Genomic DNA, 20,918 nt, shown 5'->3' with positions numbered 1-20,918 from the left:
CCTGCGCAGCCCTGAGACTCCCCTCTCTGGCTCCGTGCCCCCTTGCCCACGCCGCACCTCCCTGGTCCAGTCTCACCCTCCCCGATCTGTCCTCTCTTAGGCCAGAGTGACCTTCCTCAAGGTCAGATCTGATGTCACCCCTCCCCTGCCTGCTGGATAAGGTCCACTCTGCCGAGCAGTTGGCTGGCCCTGGGCTGGCCCCTGCTGCCTTGAGGACCTGCCTCTCACCGCCCTCCTGCTGCAGCCACACTGCACTCGGGCCCATCTCGGAACACACGGGGTCCTTAACTCGCCCGGTGCCAGTGTTGGGTACCGTCCCCCACCCCCAATGTAAAGGCTAGAACTCTTCTCCTTGCGGAGAGGGCCCTGGGCAAATCTGTCACTCTCACATCCTCCAGCCTGACCCCAGAGCTCAGCCCTCCCCGTCCCCTGAGTCCCTGTCTCATCCTTGCCCTGGACACTCTGGGATGCCTTGGCCCAGGCCCCACGCACAGCCCGGCCTCCCTCAGAGTAACTCCTGCCTCACTTCCGCTGGACTCTGCTCTCCAGGGGGCCAGGGGCCCTGTCCGCGCCCTTCTCTGCTTCCCTGAAGGGCTCAGAGCTCAGGACAGGCAGGGGATGGAGGGGGAAAGGTGGGCAGGATGGAAGAGGGGCATCCAGGAGAGGGAGAAATGCAGAATTAAGGGCAGAGGACAGGGGAGCACTGGAAGCCAGGAGCCCCCAGGGGCCATGGGGGTTGGGGACAGTTCTGTCAGAAAGTCAGGGCTCCTGGACTGTGTCCACTCAGATGCTGCAGCGACAGTCTCCCCCAGCCCCACCCCTGCCCCAGCCCGCTCCTTCAGCAGGGCCCTGGGCTCCTGCCCCCTCCTCAGTGCCCCATCCCCTCACCCCCCTTATCTGGAGCCCATCACAGACTCAGTGCGCAGCCGCCCTGGGCCCCGGAGGGCACCTGCTCCTGCATCCATCCTCTCCTGGCGGGGAGCCCTGAGTCAACTCTGCTGCCCAGGCTGCTGATGGATACTTTGGCCAAATGCATGAACGAATGAATGAATGAATGAACTCACCAAAGCCACAAGCCCTCCCTGTCTCTTGACAGGACACCCCCACTTCTCAGAGGCCAGGGGTCCTCGGCCTTTGCTCAGGGGTGACACTCCAGGCAGGCTCCCTCTGCACTTAGCAGCTGGTCGTTTTGTGTCTCCATACGTTTCTGCACCTGGGGAAGTGACAGCAGGGAGGATGGGGAAGGCAGGTCGGGGGCCAAAGCCTTCGGAAGAGAGAAGGACTGAAATCTGAGGACCGTCCCACCCCTCTGGGCCAAGCCCGCCAGCTCCGTGCACTTCCCTGGAAATGTCGGGGCAAACCTTCAGAAGGGAGCAGTCACTGCCACTTCATGATTGGGCCCCTGTCAGGACGAGCTGGCTGAGCCCTGGCCAAGGGCCGTGGGGACAATGGAGAGACGGAGAGGGGCCCCAAAGGCAGCCACGTGGAGCCCGGCCACCTCTCGGCTGGTGGCTTTGCTGCACCCGCTGTGCGCATGTCCATTGAAGGTGGAGTTGGGGGTGGACCTGGCTGCTAGCACACTCGCTGGGGGTCTTTGGGGCTTGAGAGCTGTCTTGAAATGCAGCATGTCCTCTCCACGCTGCATCCCCGCACAGGCCGGTCCTCTCCGGCCTCAGTCTCCCCCTGCACCCTTCCAGGGCCCTGTGAGGCTGTTTCCGAGCCCCTGCTGGCTGGAATGGTCTGGCCACCCCGAGTCCAGCCGGCCTTGCCGGCAGGGAGTGAGCACGAACATGTTTGACACTGAATAATTAATTTTCGTTCTGTGATAAAAACGTTGTCTATTGATTTACAACCCCTCCCGGCAATAAAGCTTTTCAGCGGAAACCTGATTCTTCATTATTGTCCCTGGATGGGCCAGGAGGCGTGTCCAGCTGCCGCGAAGCAGCCCCAACTGTTTGCAGGCGTTTCCGGCCCGGGGGGCCAGCTGCTGCCCGCCGCTCCACTCGGTCCTGCCCTGGTGACTGTGCCCCAACCCCCTCCGCCATGCCCTGAGGGCAGCGACCTCTCTCAGGGGTCAGGGGAACTGTGCCACTCGAGGGGTGGACAAGGCCGCGGAGGCCGGGGAGGCTCAGAGCAGGCGGGGCTGCCGGCCTGGCCAGGCCTGGCGGGGCCGTGCTTCCTACCTTGGGCGGCGGACTCCGGAGCCTGGCCTGACTCCTCGTCCGCCATGAAGGAGAAGCTGGCGGCTGCAGAGGCGGAGGTGGTGACTGCGGTCATCACCTCGGGGTGTGGGCCTTGCCGCCCAGTGTGCACCCCGTGCGCCCATGCCTGTCTGAGCACAGCCTCTGGGCTGGAGCCCGAGCTGGGGGTCTTCACTCTGGTTCTCCCCCGTCTGCAGGGCCCCAGCTGCATTTGATTTCAGGCTCCTCTCTCCAGACCCAGCCGGGGGGAGGGTGACGAGCCACATCCTAGAGCAGCCAGGATGCCATGCGGCACTACCATCCTATAAATGTTTGCAGAATGACCCGGGGAACAAACAACACTCAGAAAAGTCAGCAGAGAGGCAGGCAGACTTAGCCACAGCCCGGGCCTGCCTACCCCCCGCCAGCCGGGACGTGCTGCTCGCTGAGCCTGGCGCCTGGGCTGGACGGAGCCCGTCTCCCTGCGCACTCAGCGGCGAGGGCTGAGCAGGGGCAGCGGGGGTCCTGGGGCCCTGGCTCCTCACGTTAGTGCTTATACAGGGTCACTGTGTAATTACTGCCCACATGACCCCCTGTTTGATGTGCTTTTCAGTATGTAGGTTACGTTATTTCACAATAAAACACGAGATGACAGCCAGTAAGGGACGGGGCCCGTGGGCTGCGTAAAGCACCTGTGCGGACAGAGGGTTTATTTTTTGTTGCTGTCAAACCCCTCCCTCCTGCACTTGTTTTCACAGAGTCTGCTGATGTCCTTGAGCGACTTCTGCCCGACCCTGTGCTGGCTTGGACTCCCCAGCTGAGGGTTTCAAGAACTTGGCGGCCCATCCCGGGGCAGACCTGGCCCCGTGCTGTCGATGGCATCCTTGTCCCCACACCCTTTGGGCACGAGGCAGAACAGGCTCCATCTTACAGATGAGAGATAGTGGGAAGGGCAGGGGCAGGGCCCCCTATCATGGGTGCAGACCCCCCAGCGCCCCCACCCCCCGACAGCCCCCAGCCCCACACGCTGTTCTGACGGAGTCGACGCAGCAGCTTCCCTGGTGGAGGAGATGCCAGCCCAGAGGCCCCCCAGCCCGGATGTAAATCAGCTCCACACTAAATTCGAGATGCTTCTTGGCTTCTCATCAGAGTCACGATGGAGGCTGGTCCCACTGGTGCAGAAGAGCCAGGCTGCGGTGGCCACGGGCGACAGAGGAGGAGCAGGCGGTGAGCGCAGCAGGCTGCCCGGAGGTGGCCGGGGATCTCAGGGTGATACCACTCTTACCACACACAGCAAACAGACCAAAGTGCTTTCAGAATTCAGGAAAGAAGAGGAAGGTATTGCTTGGCGGTAGCGTGCATGCTTAGCATGGACAAGGTCCTGGGTTCGATTTCCAGTACCTCCACTGGAAAAAAAAAAGATTTCAGGAAAGTTCTGTTTGGTGAAGTGGCAGGTTGGCTGGTGTGGTGTGGACCCCGGGCAGTAGTGGGGGCTGGAAGCCTGCTTGAGGGGGGCATCCGAGAGAGGGAGGAGGTAAAGGGGGCAGAGACGACCCCTCCAGGCTGTTCCTGCAGGGCGGAGACACAGGGAACTGCAGGTGGCGTGGGCTCAGGAAGTGCTGCTTGCTGCCTGGTCAGCGTTTCATGGCAGCTAGTATGATGGGAAACAGCCCAGCAGAGAGGGAACAACTTGGGCCAGGGGGAGAGCAGGCCAAGCTGTCCCCAGTGCGCAGGCACAGGGAGGGGATGGATGCAGCCACCAGGTGCCCCCAGGCTCACAGAGCCTCGCCCTGAGTCCCTGCTCCGCCCCATCAGAGGTGGGCTGTTCCTGTTCTCTGTGCCTCAGTTTCCTCAACTGTCAGATGCCAAGAAGAGGGTCGTAAGGAGTGAGCAGGGCCTGTGGCTCCACCCCTGGTAACAGAGCTCCCACTCGAGGATGGTGGCGAGCCCCCAGGGCCCAGCAAGCTCGGGACCGGGGCGGGGGGACGATCCCGAGGACCCCCACCCCAGCTTGGGAGCATTCCTGAGCAGGAACATCCCTCTTCGTCCCTCGAGCTGGGAAAAGGAGCAGTGTGTGAGCCGGTCTCCAAGGCTGGTGAGCCACAACCACCTCAAAGAGACGATGCAGGGCCAGCGCGCAGCAGGGCGCCAGTCCCAGGATGCTGGTCCTGCCGCAGGGCTCCTGCACTCTCTGCGTCTGTGGGGAGGGCTCCCCCTTTAGATGTGGAATCCTCGCCTGCCCTGTGAGTCCTCTTCACATGTGAGATTCCTCACGAGCCTGCATTGCCAGCACAGGGCGGGCGCATAGCAGGGGTGCATCACAGCCCGCCCGTCTGTGGCCCCTGGGCTGGCTTTCACTTCATCTGCGTCTCCTGAACCGAGGCAGCGGTAACCTGACCCATCTGCTTCCCGATCACATTTGGTAAATGACGAATATTGACCTCTGCCTGGAGCTGGAGCAGGGGGAGGGGCTTAATGGGGCAATTACAGGATTTCCATCACCCTCGGTGAGACCTGGGGGCCTTAGGGGGTTGTTGATTCCCTCGCCTGGCTCCAAAGTCCTTGTGGATGTCAGCTCACAAGTAGGGAGAGTCGCACGCCGCCCCGATGCCCGGCACACTCTCCACCCGTGCTCCTGGTTCGGGGAGGCAGGGACACAGCCAATGCGGGTGAGGCGGGGCCCCACCAGTGCATCCAGGCGGCCTGTGCTAACTGCCCACCTGACTGGGCTGTTGCACGGAGACCCTTGCTCAGTGCCAGGCCGTGTGCTGGGCACTGGGGGCTGGGCATGAGACGGGACCCCAGGGGACCCGGTTTGGAGGCACTGCCACTTCCTGTGGGTCTGCCCCTGACCCTGTGGCTACAGGCAGGGGCCTGGAAGTTTGCGTGACTTTCCCCAGATCCCCAGGGTCTCTGCCAAGCACAGTCCTTCTGCCTGCCTGTGAGGGCCACTGATCTGAGGGTCTCATTCTCCAGGGCTGAGGCCCCAAAGCAGAGCAGGCGACCAGGGGCTTCCAGGGACACAGAAGATGTCCACAGCCAGGGTCATCCACGAGCGAATTCACAGCACCTCAGGTGAGCGCTCACCTCCGCCCACCCTCCCCAGGTGGGAGGAGCAGCCCCCACGTGGACAGGGAGAGGGGTGGGTGGTGGGATGTGGGCCGGGGCCAGCAAGACCCCTTTCCTAGCTGGGGGCTGGGGGTGCGTGGGTGGGGCGAACACCGCCTCTTCCAGTGCCAGTCGGAACCAGTGGTAACAGCACACACCTGGGCCAGTGGCACCCCTGAGCTTCAGTCACCTAGTCCTCAGGAAATCTCCCCCAGCCAGGGGCTGCCATCAGCACGGAGAGGTGAGCTGCCCTGCCCGAGGTCACACAGCTGTGGGGCAGTGGTGCTGGACCTTACCCGGCCCAGCACACAGTAGGTGCTTAATACGTGACCCCAGACTGGAGCAGCAGGGAGGGCTCCAGGGAATAAATACTCTGTCCTCTCTTGGTGCCCCACTCAGCTGCCTCCACAGCCCAGAGCTGGCTGGGGAAGGGAGGTGAGGGGCTCACAGGGGCCCTGGGAGCCATCACATTGGTGCCCAAGCAGAAAGCTGTTGGGGACGGGATGAGATCCCCTAAGGGAGGTTCGGGGTCATTGGCCCTGCTCTGGGGGGGACTGTTCCGGGTGGTGGGGGCTGTGATGGAGGGGCCAGGAGCCAGGGACGTGGTGGGGAGGGCCAGCCTCCTGGAGGGGTGGCCTGGAGCTGAGATGGGGCAGGCAGAACCCAGAGATGTGAACAGGTGGAAGGCCCCAGGGGCCTGGGGATCAGAGGAAGGCACAGGGACCCGCTCTGCTGGCCGGGAGGGACCCTGAGCTCCGTCCTCACGGCCCATGGTGCTGAGACAGGTCCAGAGCCCATGTCCCCCACAGCCTCTCCCCCGCCCCCAGCCTCCTTGCCCTCCGCTGCCACCAGGAGAGTCCAGAACTGAGCTGGCAGGGCTCTCGGATGGGAAACTGAGGCTCAAGGGGTGGAGAGACATGTCCAAGGTCACAAGGAGCCGTGCTGGGCCTTGCGCCATAAGGGGCACCTCCCTGGAAGGGCCCCTGAGGCCTCACAGCCACTCTCGGTGTGGGGGCTACTGTTCCCAGTTTGCAGGTGAGCAAAGTGAAGAAGCAAGAGCCGTGGGCCACGCCGAGGCCCACAGCCGGGACGTGCGGGGTTGAACCGGCCCTTAGTTCCGCGTCGCGGCTCCCTGGCTGACTCCGGAACCCACTCTGGGCATTTGGATGCCTCCAGTACTGCCCCCAACCCGGGACACCCTGGTGGGCTGGGGCAGGGAGCGAAGGGTCCTGGGAGGGTACAGGTAGAATCCTTGAGGCTTTGAGCCTCAGGAGGGCAGGGCCGTGATGTCTGGGCTGCCTCTCTCTGTCCAGCGAGGGCCTGGCACCAGACAGAGGCAGTCACTCGTGGTGCAGGTGGGGACACTGCCACCCAGGGGACTCCGTGTGGCCACAGCCTCAGCCAGGCGGCCACAGCTGGTGGAGGCTCCCATCACCTTCTTCTGCACACCAAAGGGGTTGGGGGGGGGCTTTTGAAGTCCCTTAAGAAGTGGAAGGAGGAGGGAGTGGGGGCTCCCCAAAGACCCAACAGACATGCTGCTGCTCTGGGGCTGCAGAGGATGGAGGAAGAGAGGGTCCTCCAGAGGCCACACCAGAGAGATGGTCACAGAGTGCTCTGCTTCCCCTGAGGATGCTGGGGAGGGACTGGGGAAGGGCAGGCCGTGGGCACCTGATGGAGGGGCACACAGCGTCCAGTCCCCTCCCTCTGATCGCTCGGCAGCCTTGCTTTCAGTCTGGCGTTTGATTTTGCAGCCCTGAGCCCAGAGCTGGTCACGAGAGAGACGGTGGTTCTGGGTTTTGTGGGCTCACTGCTCCTGGCCTCCCGCTCATCCATCTCAGCTTCAAGACCAGCCCCTAACAGGGGTCCTGACATTTGCCGAAAGGAGGGAGGGAGGGAGGAGGGAAGGGAAGAGAGAAGGAAGGGTGGTATGAACGAATGAATGGAGTAGGTGGCCTGAGGTCTAGCTGGAAGCTGTGTGTGCCCCGGGTTTGCTGATAGGATGAATGTTGCTCACGTGCACAGTCGCCGTGGGTCTAACAAAAGCCTTGGACACCCCACGCCGCCCGAGGTCAGCTGTGCGGAAGATGCCCTGGTGCCCCCAGACAAAGGTGAGCAGGGTGTCCACCAAGGAGGAGCCCCCAGCCTGGTGCTCTCTGTTCTCAGGACCCCCCGGGCACCCCGGGGGTCGTGAGGGGAGTTAAGTGACTTGCTCCCAGTCCCTGGGGCTGCCACTGAGGCCGGCAGGGAGGGGCCTGGCTCGCGGCCGACTCCAGACCCTCGCTGATGGCTCTGTCTCTCAGGGACGGTAATGAAATAATGTTGGTGTGACATGGCTCTTGTCGCCTGAGAGTGTCTAAGTGCTTTATAAACAATTAATCGCTCTCACCCACTCTGGCGGCTGAGCGCAATATCCCGGAGCCCGAGACGGCGGGAGGGAGGCTGGCCCTGGGGACGATGCTTCCGCGGCCCAAGGCCCTGACACAGCGCTGGGCCGACCCCAGGGGCCTGGGCTCTCCGGACACACAGACTTAGGGTCACGGGATTCGGGATAATGGACACAAGGGAGGCAGACCCAGGCAGCAGGAGAGGTTTGGGCCTAAAAGGTCGCAGCTCCTCATGAAGACCCAGCTCCCCTCGTCCTTCCAGGCCCCCGGACCCGTCTCTTCTCCTCCCCGAGCCTGCTTCCCCATCTCCTCACGGACATCTGAGCGCCCCTCGCACCGCGGGAGGGGTCAAGAAAGCAAACGAAGTGCAGCACCTAGAGCGGGTGATGTGCGACGCGCACAGCAGGCACCGAGGTCCCAGGTGCGTGGGCTCACGGGCTTCGGAGGGGAGGGTGGGTGTCAGAGGCCGCCCAGCCCGCACTCCGGCCTGCTGGGCGGTGACCGCACGTGGAACCCTTGCATGCCTCCCCTGACCGGACGCTCACTGCCGTCAGAGCTGTCATCGCAGCGACCCCTCCCGACTCCCTGAGCCCCCACAGCCATTGACTAAACATGGTTACAGACATTCATAGGCTTGTGTTCAGGGCCTGCTACGTGCTGGGCAGGCGTGAGGGAGGAACTTCTCCCGGAAGCCCCTGCAGGTTCTCAGCCAGCTCCCTGGCCTCACATCAACCACTGTGGCTAGTTTGTGTTCCTGTCACTACCCTGCCCAGGGACCTACTGTTACTGCTATATGTAAAGTGTGCACGATTGTCACCTCACTTTACGGGAGGTGGGGGGCGGAGGAAGAGGGGCGCTAGGTAACTAGTTCACAGCCGGGAAGATGCAGAGAAGCCAGAAGTCAGACCAGAAAGACCCTGAGTGGCCCCCCTGACTATCCTCCTCAACCACTCCCGAGGCGGCGCATTCCGGACTGAGCGGCAGGAAGGCATCGTAGGCCAGTCCTTGCTTCTCTCCAAAGGGGGAGCAGCCCGCTCAGCCCTGCCTCCCTACCTGGGTCAGTGCTCCTCTGGGCCGGGCCCCCGCCCCTCTGCAGCCTGGATCTGGTCGCATGGGGCTTCCTCGCGGGCGACCTGCCTGTCTCCCCGCTCAGACTGTGACTCCGCGGGACAAGGGCTTCCTAGCCTCTCGGTCTCCAGAGTCTGGCACAGGCTCAGCCCGAATGGGATGCTCAGTCCATCTCCAATGAAGGGAGAAGAGCACTCACGTTTCACAAACATCACCTCGTTATTATCATCCCCATTTGACAGATGAGGCAACCGAGGCGAAAGGGAAGGGGCTGGGAGGGGGGTCCCCTCTGGTTTGTAGCTCTCCTCTCACACCCTCATCTTGCAGACAACTTTGCACGTCTTCCTCAGGTCCCCATCTGAGCGGGAAGGGCTGGCCGCCCTCCCCAGGTGCTCTGCTGCCCTCCCGGCTCTGTGTGGCACTGATTTGCCCATCATGCCCCTGGTCCTCCTCACATCTTGACTCACCTGATCTTGAAGCAACCCTGAAGTTTACTGTTCTCACTTTGCAATCGAGGAAACTGAGGCACAGAGAGGTTAAGTACCATGCCCAGATTCACACAGCTATTGTGGCTGATCTGGGCCTTTGGCCGAGCACTCCGGCCACAGAGCCTGGGCACTTGGCCTCAGCACTCCATCCCCCTCCTCCCAGACCCCCTTCTGCGTGGAGCACGCTGGGAGCCAGAGGACCCGCCCCAATTGACGAACTTGGCTCTTCTCTCCAGATGAAAATGTCTGGTCAAATCCTGAAGGTAAAGGCCAGGGGAGAAAGTCACAAAGCGGGATGGAGAAACTGGAAAAATGGTTCTCTTGGCAACGGGAAGCCTATTTCTGGAATCCTGATAACCCGCCAAAAGGTCCAGGGGAAACGAAGTTGGAAAGTTTCACTCTCAGATGAAACCGTCTGATGATTCAGATGACTCTGACTGATTCTGGTCAATGAGGCCCTTAATCGGCCCTGGTATCACCCTGTTCTGGGCGGTGCCGCCCACACCTTGCCTCAAGCGACCTCGTGTCTGCTGGGCTTCCCAGGCTCACTGTCAGCGCCCCTGCCTTTGGCCTGGCCTGCTGCGGCCCGGGCCGTGGGCCAGGCTGCAGGAAGCGGGCTTGGGAGGGGTAGGAGTAACAGCGACGGCTTGGTTTCACGCGTCGGGGCTGGGGGTGGGGCGGTTCACCCTGACAAGCCACAGGCCCCAGGAGCACCCGCCTCCTCACCCACGGAGCACCCGCCTGCTCTCCCTCCACCCCCCACCCCTGCCCAGTTCTGAGTCCTGCTCTGGAAACTACCTGAAGCTTCGCCATTGTGATTTCTTTGTTTTAGGGCCCGAGGGGCTGTCAGATCTCCTTTTCTTAATAATAATTAAAACGGCATGTTCTTTTTTTTAAAATTGAAGTTTAGTTGGTGTTAATGTCTGGTGTACAGCATAGTGGTCCAGTTATACACACACACACACACACACACACACATTCCTTTTCATGTTCTTTTCCATTACAAAGTACTGAGTAGCTCCCTGTAGGACTCTGCTGTTTGCTTTATACATAGTAGTTAATATCTGCAGATCTCAAACTCCCAGTTTATCCCTCCACCCCTTCATGCCCCCCTGGTAACCATAGGTTTGTTTTCTACGTCTGTGAGTCTATTTCTGTTTTGTAAATAAGTTCATGTGTGTCTTTTTTTTTTTTTTTTAGATTCCACATATGAGTGATGTCATATGGCATTTTTCTTTCTCTTTCTGGCTCACTTCACTTAGTATGACGATCACTAGTTCCATCCATGTTGTGGCAAATGGCATTACTTTATTCTTTTTTATGGCTGAGTAGTATTCCATTGTATAAATGTACCACAGCTTCTTTATCCAGTCCTCTGTCGATGGCTATTTAGGTGCTTCCATGCCTTGGCTACTGAACCGGAGTTCCCTCTGGATACATGCCCAGGAGTGGGACTTCTGGATCATACGGTGAGACTATTTTTAGTTTTTAAGGACTCTCCATACTGTTCTCCATAGTGGCTGCCCTAACTACGTTCCCATTAACAGTGCAGGAGGGAAAACAGCATATTCTCAATGTGAGAGCCCAGCAGATACCATGCATAGAACACACACAATGTGACAACGTGTCCCTCATCTCTGCTGTGAGAGCCACCGCCGTCCAGAAGGTGCAGGGAGGGTGGTCTCCCGTTTCGTGGCTCTCTTGATATACACCCTCCTTGACCTTCCCCTCTACTCAGACCCCACCAAGAGCCCTACTTGTATCCAGCTGAGGGGCCTTCCTTTACTTGGACATGACAGTGAAATGGGGCAAGGGTCCCAGCCTGCCCATCAGAGGAGACCGATGGCACCCCACAGACAGAGGAGTGAGGGTGAGGGTGGCAGAGGGTGGAGCTTTTGGAGTGAATGGAGGCTGGGAGCCCGAACTGGGCAGAGGGGTGCATGGGGTCTCCAGTGCCATTGGACAACCTTGGCCTTGGAGCCACGACAAGAGGCCCAGGAAATGAGTGGGACCATGGTTAGCTGTCCAGCTGGAGTTGGGAGCCAAGGGTGTGGCCTGGGGTCCCCTGGACAGGGTTCAGTTTAGCAACCCGGGGACAGATGTCAAAAGGAGGTAGCGTGTCTCCTGGGTGCTGAGTCCTGGTCTGGATCTGGGTGCCCCAGTGTGAGCCCAGGCCCCGACATGGGATATGTGCCCCCACCTGGCCCTCTCCATCAGGCAGGTGAGGCTCTAAGCCTGGGACAGAAAGGAGCAGAAGCTGGAGGAGAGAAGCAGCCAGAGTCCCAGGGCGCTGTAAGGATCACTGTGGGAGGGTCACTGTGGGAAGGTCACTGTGGGAGGGTCACAGTGGGAAGGTCACTGTGGGAGGGTCACTGTGGGAAGGTCACTGTGGGAGGGTCACAGTGGGAGGGTCACTGTGGGAGGGTCACAATGGGAGGTTGAGGGATGGGTTGGTGGGCTCAGTCATCCAGCCACTTGTCTAGTCACCACCTGCCTGTGCCCCCCGTGTTCCAGACACTCCTCGGTGGCCCAGGATGTGGTGCTGCCTGAGGGAGCTGGCCTTCTGGGAGGGGACAGACAGCAAACCTGTAACAGATGAGTGGCCTGGTGCCTGATATGGGAAAATAAAGCAGGGAGGGGGCTGTGTGGGGGAGAGGGGTTGATGTGGGGGAGGGGAAGGGGTGGTGTGTGGTGGGGGAGGGGTTGTGTGGGGGAGGGGGAGGGGTGGTGTGGGGGAGGGCTGGGCAGAGGGAGGGAAGGGAGGGGAGCTGAGCTGAGAGCCCCTGGGCCAGGTAAGGGCTGTGGGGTTTCCTCCCTGCAGAAAGGAAGAGGTGGAGGCTGTGAGTCAGAGGACAGCATGACCAGCTCCATTTTAAAAGACAATGTTGAGCGCAGCAGGGGTTTTAAATAGGGGGGAATAAGAGAATTTGACTAAATTTGGAAGCATCACTAGCCATGGCTACAGTTTGCTTTATTAATTTTCCAGGAGCCCATAGAGTGCCTGGGGAGGTCTCCACCTTCTGTCTGTAAGAACACCCTGAATGTCATTTGAAATTCTTGGAAAACAAAAAAGACAAAACCAGAAATATTAATCGTACAAACGCAGTTTAAAAGGTTAAATTAACTAAGTTTGTGAAGCGGGCTAATTATTTTTGGGGGGATCAATGTGTTCATTTTGAGTGACTCAGATACTGATTAAAGGACGCATGAAAGAAATTTTCTTTTTCAACAATTACCAGCTTTATAAGTAATACAATGAGATTTGTACATTGAGCTTAAAGGCTTAGGAAATTAGCTTTTTGAATACGTAACTTAATGTTAACTTTAGTAAGTTTTGTACTAAACAAAGCCCCATTAAATGATAAATGTCCCTCCTGCTGGTAAAGTTCTCCGCCACAGGCTGTAACGGACCCCACAATGCTATGGGTGCTGAGAAGGGCAGAGATTCGAGCTGGAGTCGGTGGCCGGACGCGTCGGCAGAGGGGCTGTCTGAGCTGAGATGGGGAGGCTGGGCCGGGGAGAACGCGGAGGGAAGAGCTTTGGCAGCAGGTGGAACGGCATGTGGCAGGAGCCCTGGGCGGCTGCAGCAGGGACAGAGAAGCCACCGGACAGGTCTGGGGCGGGCAGGTGACGCCACTCAGGGCCTGTGGGCAGGAGGGAGGAGGTGGGGCTGTGGACCGCGTCTGGCCTTGAGCCAGGTGGACCTGCTGTATGTCGCACTCTGCCCACCTGGGCGGTGTGTCCACAGCAAGCCCTGCACCCGGTGGGCCCTCGGCAGCTGTGCTGTGACGGTGTCTTAATGCCCCCTCTCCTGCGGGCTGGGACCCTGACGCAGGTAGGGACCAAAGCTGCGTCCAGCAATGCTGCGTCCACCCCCAGCGCCAGCACATCTCAGTGTTGAATGAATGAGTGAGTGAATGAACTGGGCAGAGGAAGGCTGGCCCCGCGTGGCTGCCAAGGGCGAGCTGACACGTGCAGGGCCAGCACTGTGCCCACCCGGCCTGGCACTGGGCACAGCCAGCACTCCAGCCATCTCTTCTCTTGTCCAGTGACCCCTCCTGTGAGCAGTCCTGGGGCCACGGGGAAACTGGACAGCAGGTCCCGGTGTGTCTCCAGGCACACCCCTTGCCCGGCCCCGGGGGTCCCTGCTCTCCCGCCCTTTGGGCTGCTCCCTCCTCTCTAACGAGTGACCCAAGTGACCAAATGGCAGCTTTGGCGGACAGCAGGGAATTGCAGCAGCAGGGACCCCGCCCAGCTGAGACCCGCCTCCCTGTGCAACGGGGCCCCTCCGGGTGTTCGGCTGAGACAGGAGGACTTCGGCGGCCGGCACCTGCGGCTGGATGCCGCCTCCTCTGAGGTCTGAGCGCCTCTCAGCAGATCCGAGGGGCAGGCAGCCCCTGCAGCCCCGAGCCTGCGGCCTTGGATTTAGAAACATGCAAATCCCCAGCTGGGTGATCGATCGATCTGGTTTCCGTGAGAGCGCATTACCCTCCCGCGGCCTTGTGTGAGTGTGCGGGGCGGGCGCATTTCCCTCGGCCCAGCTGCGCACCCCAAGTGCCCGGAACCCCCCCTCCAGCCCTGGGAAGGAGCTCATCCGGGGAGGGGCCGTGTCCCTGGGGGTGGGTCACCTCTCCAAAGTGCTCAGAAGTGTTCAATTGCTCCCTGGGGACACTGGCTTCCTTGCTAAGTGTCGCCTGGCCCCGAAGGACCCCTGCCGTGCCAGCAACAAGTCTGCAGAAATGTCCCAGCTGAACGCTGAGGTCTTGGCTCAGACATCCTGGAATCTCAGCGTGGAGGGGCTGGGGGGCTGCCAGGGTGGCGGCTGCAGCCTCACAGACCCCGTCCTCTCCGGGGAAAGCCCACCGGCTTCCCCATCGTTTGGTCAGGCCCCAGCCTCCTCTTCGCCCACCGCGCCGCAGCCACATTGGCCACCTGGCTGCTCTGTCTCCCACCCGGGGATTTGGCCCCTTTCCCTCGGCTGCCTAGAACATTCCACCCAGACCCTGAATGGTCTGGCCCCCTCCCCTCACTCACGCCTCAGGCCGCATCACACCACACAAGAAAATGGTCCTATTTGAATGACACCCCCAGTAAGATAGGGTCGGTGTGGGGCTCTGAGAAAAAAAATGCATTGTGTTTTCTTTGCTTTATATCATCACAATGAAGAAATAGACAGTTTTACAATCTGTATAAACCTTCCAAGTAACTTTCCCTAAATGTTAATGAGAAACCAGAGCTTGCAACACTTAGGGAGGAAAAGTGAGCATCTCTACACTGTTTTATCCGTAAAATAAGATTGTGAGTGACTCCTGATCAGGACTTTCTAAAATAATCCTGTTTTCAAACTCTTGAGGGTTATTGCTGGTGAAAACCTTGGTTCACACAAACAGGGGATAAACATTTTAGAGTAAGTGTCAACCATCGAATGGTTACAGCCCTTGGGGCTCTATTTAAAGAGGCTGGAAGCTCTTTCTTTTGTTTCATGGACAAATGTGGTCGTTAATCTATTTTGGAGAGGAGGTGATTTGGGTTTTTATTTGTGGGGATTGGACCCAGAAGCTCGTGCGTGCTAGACGTGTGCTCCACCACTGAGCTACTCCCCCGCCCAGATGCGATCTTGAAAAGCCTTGTGATCACACGATGGATTCTGGATGAAGTTTCCCACATCACCGATTTCAAAACTAATGGCGAGGCCCTACAGCGAAGATCGTGCCGGGCCGTGGCACAGCAGGCCGCTCGGCGCCCCAGCAGTGTGGGAGCCAGGAGCTGTGCCCAGGAGCCAAGGCCTCCCACCCCAGGCCCGACGGCCTCTCCCTGGGCTCCCACGGTGAGCCCTGGAACAGGCCTGGCTCGGACACGTCCCGGCCTTTTAGAGGACGGATGCCCGGGCTGCTGGAGTCGGTGGTGGAGCAGGAGTCCCTGAACGCGAGAGCCGGTGTCCACCCTCGTGGCTGCCGCCCAGGGAGCCCGTGGGGCTCAGACTCTGAGCTCTCCTTCGGGCGCCTTCCCAGGAGCGCCCCGGGCCCAGGCTGCCGTAGCTGGAGGCTCCGGACCCGAGCTCTGCTTCCCCCGGAACCCCTTTCCTGGCAGAGGGTACGGGAGGCCAGCGTCTCATCCCACCTGCACTGTGACCCCCTTTACAGGTGACCTCCCTACACAGGTGACTCTACCTCACAGGTGACTCCCTGTGCAGGTGACCCCTCCTCGTATTACTGAACTTAAGTCTGGCTGCCGGCCGCTCAAAAATCAATACCCAAGAGGCAAGTGTTGGTGGAAAGGAAAGTTGCTTTAATCAGAATGCCAGAAATCTGGGGAGAAGGTGGACTCAGTGTCCCCCAAAACCAACTCCAAAGATTCCATTAGCCATGAACGTTTTTAAAGGAAGAAGGCAAGCAATCTCAGCTAATCACCGAGATGCGGGTCAGAGTCATCGTCACCCCCTCCACGTGCAGGCTTGCCAGCTTTCTGCGATTTTTCTTTAGATGCTGTCTTGTTCACACAGTCTGCTCGCGACATCAGGGAAGAGATCTGGTCATCTGTTAATGACTTATCCTTCATTCCTACGCCTCTGATCTACGGAAAGGACCAACAAGTTAGGCAAGGTATTGCGTGATCCAAAGAGCCGAAAGGTGCACTTGGGCCGGAGGTGAGCTGAGCGTGGGGGTGGGGGTGCGGTGTAAAACCTCACGGCAAGGTGGCTTTGCGAAAGCGGTAAGGAAAGGCGCTTCCTGCTGAGGGCGTGTCCTCAAAGAGCTGCTTTCACGTGCAGGCGACCCCCCTTCACAGCTGCCCCTCCCTCCCAGGTAACACCAAACACACCTATAGCTTAAGGTGCCCTGTGCCCAGCCTGGGAAGCCCCGCTCTAACACCATGGGTTAGTTCCTCACACACTTGCTGTTTGTCCGTTTGTTGAGGGTGTGGTCCTCCACTGTCTTGTGTCTCAGAGCCTGGAGTAGGTTTGAGACCCAGGAGGCGCCTAGTGAACATTTGTTAAGTCCCAGGGGCAGCGCGGCTCCACACTGGTCTGGTCTAAGGGACAGGGTGGCACTCCTGGTGGCCCTGACCGTGTGGCCTAGGCAGCCTGGAGACCTGGGCACAGCGCACCCGTTCCTCCCACCAGGCAGCGCCGAAACCCTCCCTGGAGGCCCCGTCTGTGCTGGAGGACTGGGAGGTAGGGCCCTGGGCAGGCGGGCTCGCCCGCTGCCCTTAAGGTTCCTCCTCCACCTAACCAGCTGCACGCCAGAAAACCGTGTTCTGGCAGCAATAAGAACTGTGCTGGGGTGAGGCACACAGAGAGGGAGGCTCAGCGTGAGACAGAGAATGTCCAGTCCCCAGGCCCACCTCACTGTCCTGTGCCCTTGGGGACCCTGGCCTGGCCCGCCCAGCACGGGCTCTCACTGCTCTGCCCGGAATAGGACAGCTGGATGGCAGGTGGCTTCCAGGTCCAGGTACCACCTCGCAGGGTTGGCTTCTCTCACCATCTAAGTAAAGCCTGTGGCCTCAGCCTTGTGTCTGCCTTCTCACCCCTGCCCCGCCCTGGCCGGCAGCGGGTCCCCACTCAGGGCCATGGGAGGTGGGGCTGTGTAGAGCAAAGCGGGTTCTCCAGCCCCAGTGCAATCCTAGAATCTGTTCTGAGGGGTGCGAGCTGCACGCACAACTACCGCCCCCACGGGGAGCTGGAGCTTCTGGATGGACTTGGCCAGCGGCTTGCCCAGCTCGGGTGGGCTGGTCCACAGGGGAACGGACTGTCAGAGCCCAGCCTGCAGAGCCGCCTTGGGGCTGGCACATCACGAGGGACTGAGACATTTGGCTGAGAGATGCACAGTCCTGATTGGCGGGGCCCCAGAGGGCAGAGCCGCGGGCTCCAGAGCGAGCGAGCTGGCAGTGAGAAGTGGTCTGCCATCACCAGATGTGGCCCAGTTAACGGGGTTGGGAAGGGGGGCCGTGGCAGGGCTCTGGGGAGGACGGCAGCTGTGTCGGAGCTGTGGCTCCCAGCTCTTGCCGAGAGCAGGCCCAGTCTGGTCCTCTCTGCGTGCTGGACCTGGCCTCAGGCTGGCCCCAGCAGATCTGTGCCCAGGCGTTTGCTGAGGGCACCCGACCCTGGTTTCGGGATCCTCCGGCCCCCTCACTGTGGCTTCCTTTCCGTCCCTCCAGCTGTGTGCCCGCCTGCTCAGCGGGGAGGCTGTGCGCCTGCGGATGCCCCCAGGAGCAAGGCCTGCAGACCCAGCGAGCGTCAGGGAGCCCGGGGGGCAGGGCCGGCAGCCCCCGGGCTGAAACCAGGGCTCCTCCATCCGCCTCTGATGGGCCCAGGCCTCCCTCCCCTGGGCGCTTCCGGACAGCAGAAGGTGTGGCCACCCACCCCTCTAGTCACACCCTCACAGCTCAAATCCACGGAAAAGAGAAGCCCCCTCTTTTCAGCACCTGCATATAAAATTCCAGGGCAGGGTTCTGATTGGCCCAGCCAGATCACGTGGTGACCTGCAGGGCCATGCAGAGAGGGACAGGGACAGCTCTCAAAGGCAAGCAGGCACACTCACCGCCAGGAAGTGGATGGAGGGGTCTGGGCAGACCAGGTAGCCACAGCACAGGGCAGGGGCTGTGTGGGGGACACCAGAGAGCGGGCTCAGCCAAAGGGAGTCAAGGTCAGGACGAGCAGAGAGAGTGAGAGAGGGGGGATGGTGCCCCCACCACGCTCTGAAAAGGCAGCTCCAGTGGCAGACGCCCCGTCCGGCTCCCGCAGGCTCCGAGCATCCCCACGCCCCCTCCCCGCTCCCCGTCCAGGCGAGGGAGGCGGCCCCTTCCTGGGAATAACACTGTTCTTGTGTTAGAGACAAAGAGCAAGAAGCAGACCCAAGCCGTGAATCACGTTTACAACTTTTTAAAGTTGATACTTGTTTCGCATACGGCAAAATTAACTTTTTTTTTGCACGCGGCTTAAAGGGTTTTGACAAATGCTAGAATAACGTAGCCGCCACCAAAATCAAAATGCAGATCAGTTCCATCACCGCCCCTCCAAGATCTTTTCGTAGTTAAAGCTCCCCCTGACCCGTAACCCGTGGCATTCATCGTCTGCTCTCTCCACCCCAGCCCTGTCTTTTCCAGACTGTCACCTGAACGGGGCCACACGGAAGGTAGTTTTGGATCTGGCTTCTCGGGCTCAGCGTAATCCTTTGAGATTCAGCCATGCTGTTTGTGGATCCATAATTCATTCCTTTATTCTGCTGAATGGTGTTTCATCCAGTGGGAGTATCACAGATTCTGCTCAGCCGGTCTCCACTGGATGGACACTTGGGTTGTTTCCAGTTTTGAGCAACTGTGAGTGAAGCTACAATAAACATTCACATATAGGGTCCTACGGAAAATATGTTTCTTGGTGAGGCTCTACCGAACCATTCCCCATGCATTCTCACCAGCAACGTGAGGGGGCTCTGACGCTTTCTCATCCTTGCCAGCCTAGGTATTGCCAGGTTTTGGGTTTTGTTTTTTTTGGTTAACTGTTCCAACATGTTTGGGGCTGCATCTCACTGTGGTTTTAGTGTGTGTTTCCCCACACACAACATGGAGCCTCTTGTCCTGCACTTTTCCCGCCAAACGTCTTCGCTGGCGAGGTGTCTTCAAATACTTTGCCCCTTTCTTGTCAGATTGTTGCCTTGCCTGATGCCGCGCTTTGGGAGTTCTTTGTATATTCCAAACACACGTGCGTTACTGGCTGTGTGATTTATCAATGCTTTCTCCTAGTCTGTGGTTTGTCTTTTCATTCTTACAGTAATAGCTTTTGCGAAGCAAATTTTATTTTATTTTATTTGTTTTGTTTTGTTTTCTGGGGGGGGGATAGTTAGGTTTATTTATTCTTAATGGAGGTGCAGGAGGTTGAACCCTGGATCTCATACACGCTAATAATGCAAAGCAAATTTTAAGAGATTTTGATGCAGTCAAACTTATATACGTGTTTTCCTATCACGGCTCTTGCTTTTATTAATGTATCCAAGAGAACTTTACGAATCCAAGGTCATGGATATTTTCTTTAAAAGTTTTATAGTTTTGTACGTTTAGGTGTATAATGCATTTTGAGTTAATTTTTCATAAGGTATGAGGTCTGGGTGGGGTCCCGCTGTGTTGCGTACGACTGCCCAATTGTCCCAGTGCCAAGTAAGTATCGTTGAATCACCTTCTGCGTCTTTGTCAAGAATCAGTTGGCCATACGTGCGTAGGGCTCCATTTCCGGGCCTTGTACTCTGTTCCTTCGATCTTTGTGTCTTTCTTTTTTCTCAATATCACACTGATTGGATTGCCGTAGCTTTACGGTAAGTCTTGAAATTAGGCTTTGTGCCAAATGCAACTTTTTTCTTTTCAGTCACTTTCTGCCTTTAACTTCCTATCTGGAGATAATTCGAGACGTAGAGAGTTGCAAGAACGGTACAGAAAACACCCCCAGTCCTTCACCCAGGACCCCCAGCACCAACACCTGCCGTAGCCCCAGTGCAGAGACGTGCACTAGGGAGCTGGTTTAGACAGACTGCTTTCACTAACTCGCGGGTTCTTTCCAGACTGCACCAGTTCTTCCACTAAGGTTCTCACTCGGTTCCAGAATCCAGCCTGTGATCCCACATTGGCTTTAGGTCTCCTGTGTCCTCAGCCCTTTCCTGTCTGTGACGGCGCCTTACACGGCCCTCGTCTTGCACGCCCGGGACCCTCGGGGAGGGCAGGCTGGTTGCCGCGCAGGCTTCCTCCACGCGGGATCCTCGGGGGGTTTTCTCGTGATCCGGCAGGCTGGGCGTCACCAGAGGGGATGCTGGAGAGGATGTGTCCCCTCCTCTGCCGGTCATGCCAGGGCTGACTGTGCACTGCACCCCCGGAGTCCTGGCCTTGGACGCGAAGCCAGGGCGGTGCCTGCCAGACGTCTCCTTTGTAAAGTTACTGGTTTTCCTCTATAATTCACGATATTTTCGGAAGAGATACACTGGGGGTTTTGCAGATGTCCTGTCTCTCCTGAAACTTTTGCCTCCTAACAGTAGCGTTCAACAATGGACTTTGCCTGCTGTCGTGGTTACTGTGGCGTTCTGATGGTGATGATCTGTTTTCCTTATTTCTTCTACATGTTTTTAAAAAAAAATATTTGTTTGTATTTTTCTTTTTTATTGAAGTACAGTCATTTTACAATGTTGTGTCAGTTCTGGTGCACAGCATAACGTTTCAGTCATACATATCCATACAGATACTTCTTTTCATATTCTTTTTTATTGTAGGTTACTACAAGATATTAAATATAGTTCCCTGTGCTGTACAGAAGAAACTTGTCGTTTATCCATTTTATATATGCTAGTTAGTATCTGTAAATCTTGAACTCCCAGTTTGTCCCTTCCCACCCCCTTTACTCCTTGGTAACCATGTTTGTTCTTTATGTCTGTGAGTCTGTTTCTGTTTTGCAGATAAGTTCATCGGTGTCCTTTTTTTTAGATTCCGCATATAAGTGACATCATACGGTATTTTTCTTTCTTTCTGGCTTACTTTGCTTAGAATGACAAACTCCAGGTCCATCCATGTTGCTGTAAATGGCATTATTTTATTCTTTTTTATGGCTGAGTAGTATTTCATTGTATACCACAACTTCTTTATCCAGCCATCTGTCAATAGTAGCTTTATATATTTAAAAAATATTTCATTCTGAGTTGATTTTTCTGTAAGATGTC

Source organism: Camelus bactrianus, chromosome 2 (genome assembly GCF_048773025.1).
Source record: "Camelus bactrianus isolate YW-2024 breed Bactrian camel chromosome 2, ASM4877302v1, whole genome shotgun sequence".
Lineage (NCBI taxonomy): Eukaryota > Metazoa > Chordata > Mammalia > Artiodactyla > Camelidae > Camelus > Camelus bactrianus.
This window is presented reverse-complemented; position numbering follows the sequence as displayed.